Source organism: Talpa occidentalis, unplaced genomic scaffold (assembly GCF_014898055.3).
Source record: "Talpa occidentalis isolate TD23 unplaced genomic scaffold, MPIMG_talOcc4v2.1 talOcc4.19, whole genome shotgun sequence".
Taxonomy (NCBI): domain Eukaryota; kingdom Metazoa; phylum Chordata; class Mammalia; order Eulipotyphla; family Talpidae; genus Talpa; species Talpa occidentalis.
In genome coordinates this window covers 3,090,153-3,094,899 of record NW_023601962.1, presented here as the reverse complement: position 1 = coordinate 3,094,899, position 4,747 = coordinate 3,090,153, and the positions used below count along the sequence as shown (strand labels likewise).

The 4,747-nt window shown below is 42.2% G+C and overlaps 1 long non-coding RNA gene across 1 annotated transcript; it reads left to right on the top strand.

Annotated features, from left to right (window-relative positions):
• The first annotated feature begins 481 nt into the window (after positions 1–481).
• LOC129146227 (uncharacterized) lies at positions 482–2,741 on the top strand. The gene is made up of 3 exons (XR_008552750.1): positions 482–676; positions 1,278–1,405; positions 2,492–2,741. It is a non-coding gene; the product is annotated as an uncharacterized LOC129146227 (long non-coding RNA).
• The last annotated feature ends 2,006 nt before the right edge of the window (positions 2,742–4,747 follow it).

The following is a 4,747-nucleotide window of genomic DNA, read 5'->3' as shown; positions in this document are numbered from 1 at the left end:
GACCTTGACCAAAAATGGCTTATTGATTTTTGTGGTGGAAGTAAAATGGCATCAATATTTCATGTGTCTTGTGAAAATAAATTCATGGGACTTTAAAGAAGCAAATGTCAGTGTTTTGCTTCTTTTGTATTTGCAGTGAAAAACATCATAAAAGTTCAAAAGCTGTCAAACATGTGCTGCTTCTATAACACCTGTGCTAGGAAAAAGGTCTTCATCTAAAATGATCTGAACTTTTGTGTAATTTCTCCCCTCTCAATAAATAAATGAATTACTCAACAGTGTGAGTATGAGGTTGACTTGAGATGTACAAATGAATAATCTTCCTTCATAAATTTCATGCTCCATTGATACCTCATAGCAGAATAAAGTCTGAGGAACATCTTCAAAATTTCAGATTGATAACATGATGATAGTAATCATTAACACTTACTTGGCACTAACTACCAGGCATTGTGCCAAATACTTTATATGCTCTCTCTCTTTTACTAATTCTAACTTCCCTTTGAGGTAGATCCTAGTATTCCCATTTTATGGATGGGGTCACACGGAGGTTAAGTAAACTACTTATAGTCCTAAAAATAGGAAGTGGTTGGTTTGGCCTGGGACTGAAACACAAGCCTCAACTGGAGTCTACACATATTGGGAAGAGAAACCTGTGAGAATTCTGTTGGGTTAGGTGAGTTTTTGTTCTACAGTCACCTTTATTAACTTATGCAGCTCTGTGTTGGCATTTGCTTTGTGGAACCCCCTTCTTTCAGTTGTTCTGTGCTGGACCATTAGACTCCTTGAGAGTAGAATAATTTATTTCTTTGTGATTGTACAGGACCTAAACTTTTTATGCAAGACAGTTAGATAAAAGTCCTGATACATAATAAAGTCTTTGGAAGAAGATGGGGGAGAATAGCTGGCACATCTTTGTAGCTTCCCTATAAAATAGCAAAGGCTAGAGGCAGTGTTCATCAGCACTGCTTCTGGAAATAATAGAGCTCTCTCTCTTGTGTTTTCAACATTTCCATAGCTTGACTTCAGAATTGCTAATGCGGTGAGCTTTTCTGACATACCTGTGTAGGGAGGACTAAGCTTTTATTCTATCTTCTTAGGTTCTGTTTCTGAGTTCTGTAAGTGAAACTGACAGATTAACAGGAGAAAAAAAGGCTACAGATTTATTTATGTATTTATTTTTGGAGAACAGAAAAGGTGGATAGCAGCAGGCAAGATAGGAGAGGTCTGCTGTGCAAAATACAGATATAAGTGATGTTTTTAATATTTTTATGCAGAAGGCCTATACAAAGAAAGAAGTGAAAACTTGAAGAAGTGATTAGAGTTGGAAGTTTAATACCATTTTAATGAAGGGAAAAGTTACTGGACAACAAAAGAAGAGTTTTAGGGACCATAAATTATGTGGGTAAGTATATGGAGAAGCAAGTGGAATATAAGGGTTATTTTATTCAATGTGTTTATGCAGACTCATCTAGATGCCATCTTTGGCGACAAAGGTTGTTCCCCTCTTTCATGTATGGGAGCAAGAATCATCTTAACAAGGGGAATTTATGTCCTACCTTTCGGTACATATGGAGAGGGTAGAGGAGTTCTTCCTATGTCTGTTTTTTCTTAATTTCCTTTAGCTCAGAATAACTCTGATGCCAGGGTGGAATGTTTGGGTATCATATCATCATCCCCTTCCCCTCATACCTCATACCCAAGGAAGAGGAGAGAGAAAAGCAAATTTCAGTGGGTTGCTGTGCTCTGTCAAGATTCTCTATGAATTTATCAATCATTGTCAGCATTTTCTCACTTTGAATTTTTGAAAGTTGTGAGGCAAATTCCTTCACTTACTCTTGGGTAGGAGTTGGGGGAGAGTTTTATATTTGTGCTTTTTGATTGGCATGGGATTTTTACATTCTTCAGCATTTTCCAGGTTTGACAAACTACTTTTTTTATATTCTTGGGACCAGAAAACAAACTCAAGATAGGTCTTTTATGCCTATTTTTTCCTGTTTCCCAGAAAGGTAGTTTGAATTCAAATTTAAAAAGAGCTGTAAACAGCTGAAGTTATTTCCTGCTAAAGGGACAGCCTCAGATCCCTTATGAGTATCTGAAGTCCTAGTGAGTCCTCTGGGTATCCCTCCATGGCAAGGACTTTGCTTGGTTCTGAGAATCTCATGGGTTTTATTTCAGGATTCCCTCAAGGAGGGGCATCTTGAACCTTTTCACTTACAAGAGCCAAAGAAATGACTTCTGCCTGGAGAATATTCTGGAGTGACTGTGTCTTTCAGAAATCTTCTGGTCAAATCTATAATTTGGGGGACAACATCTCCAATTTCTAGCTCTCTGATTATGGATGAGTGTGGCTAGGCTGAGAGAAGCCCCTCCAAGCCTTTTGACATGGTTGGAAAGTATCTTAGATTGCAAGAGATTTACAAGATTCCACAGTCACATTTCCTTGCTTGAAAACCATATTCATGACTGTTCTAATATGTTGTCTGCCCAGCTTTTTAGGTTTCCTGGCTCCTTTGGGGCTTATTGTTTGGAAGAGTCAGTGCAAGTTTGTCAATAGTAGCCCTGAGTCTACCTAAACTATTTCGTGGCCAGAAACTGACAGTGAAACATTTCAACAGAAACCAAGCCCTCCAAAGTGAACTTTCTAAATGGTGTGCTGAATCTGAGAATTTCAACCTTATTTTTCTGTTGGGTAAAAATCATTCTCTTTTATTGCCCTGTACTCACTTTTATTTTATTTTTTTAAAGATTTAATTATTTATGCATACAAGAACTGGAGTATAAGCCAGAGGTGGGAGAGGGGCGTGAGAGGATTCACCAAACCCCGTGTGGGCTGAGGGTCCGCGAACGCGCTCACCAGCGCCCCCTACCGGCGGCCCCTAGAAGTGCACCTTTGCGTAAGCACAGTCTGTTGGGCGGGATCAGGCTCCGACCGGGGGCGGAGCCTGGGACTCATCAGCGCTGCTGGGCCAGGTGAGGACTCTTCCCCACTGAGTGGTGCTGGGTTGCCGGGGCTTTCCGCGCCGGCCTGTCTGCCTGCAATTTTGGAAGAGGCCGCGGTCGCCGCCCGTCTGTGGCTTCCAGGGGTTGCCCCCCGACAGTGACCCCGCCCATCCCTCATAGGCTTCCTGGAATCAAAGTTCAAACCTTGCTTTGTAAAATTGCTCAGCGTTCACTCCAGGAAGGAGGGTTGTCAGCACTTCTTTAAAATAGGGACGGTAATAATTTTTCCTTTAAGAGACTGGTTCTCAGGCCTCCGGTTGCTCTGTCAGTTACTTAGGTCTCACACAAGAAACCAAAGCCTTTTTTAAAAAGAAAATAATGTATATATACAGGGATTCTGACATAATGACATTTTTAGGAAAATATAATTATATTAATGGGAATAAGTTTTATTGCTATAACTTTAGAATGCACAAAAAAATGTATTTGTACTTGTTATTATGATGCTCTTGAGTGTTAGCTTTCCACTAAGTATCTTTGAAGCCAAAGATAAAGATCTGCAATTTGTCAGGACTGTTGACAGAGAAGGTGAGTTACTTCTGCAGCTGGACAGTCAGTATCAATGAGAGCAAATTCCTAATCATTATTAGGGAAGCCTGCAATTTAGATGACCAATGGGTCTTGGTGGAAAGCAACTGCCCTAGAAAGTAACATTCTCCGTCTTCTATCCCTGTGGGCAGCGAAGTTATTTTCACTGTCTACTCATCTGCTTACTAAATTAGCATATGGTTTTGTACACACAAGGATTGGGAGGGAATCAGGGGTGTTCCTAGAAACGTGTAAGGGCAAATTCTAATCTCTCAATCATCTGTGACTGAGACCTGTGACTCTGTTACAGGGCAGGGAGAGGGGCACTCCGGACCCCGCAAATCTGCCTGTTCTAAATGGGTTCTGCCATCTGCCGCATCAACACAAAACATATGAGACTTTAATGGGAAGGAACTTTAATACAATTAGGAAACAATACAGAAAAGACAAGGAATATAGTTTCTTTTTTTTTTAAAGATTTATTTATTTATTTATACAAGCACTGGGTACAGTCAGAAGCGTGAGAGGGTGAGAGAATTCACCAGAGCCAGAGCGGGAAGCGGAACAGGCAGACTGACGAAATACACTGCTGAGGGGAGCAACGGGTGGCAGGAGAGGTCTGCGCGCTTCGTGGGACCCTCGCCGGCGGCCGGGGATCGAACTGGTGCTGCAGAGGCTGCGCGCAGCCTGGCAACCCAGCGCTCAACCACTGCGCCACTAGGGGAGGCCCCGGAATATAGTTTCTAAATCAAGCACCCAAAGTTACCCGTCCTCTCATGGGTAAAAGTCCACCCAAATGGGATTGGCCCAGAGCAAGGCCCCAAAGCCTGCCACAAGTCTAAAGCATCTTCCAGTGGGGACCCACAGAAAAGGATCAGAAACAACCAGACAAGTCTGGAGGGAAAAGAGCAAAATCAACATCAAGACAAAAACCGTCACTGTCACCTCCCCACAGGTCTCTCACCCACATCTGTGTCAACCAGTCCATGACCAAAAGGCAAGAGTAGTTTCTTCACATGTCTCTCTGCTCCATGTGCCTCCTCCAAGTCTCCTTCTGGCTCAGCTCTCCATCCTGCTTCTTTCCTTCCTCAGTCTTCTCTGTAGCTTCTTCTCTCTGCTCAACTCAGAGTCTCTCTGGAACCTCCCCCTTTCCTGGGGACCACCCTATTACAACTCCAGGCTAAGAAAAAGTTAAGATGATCTTTTCCTAGAAGCC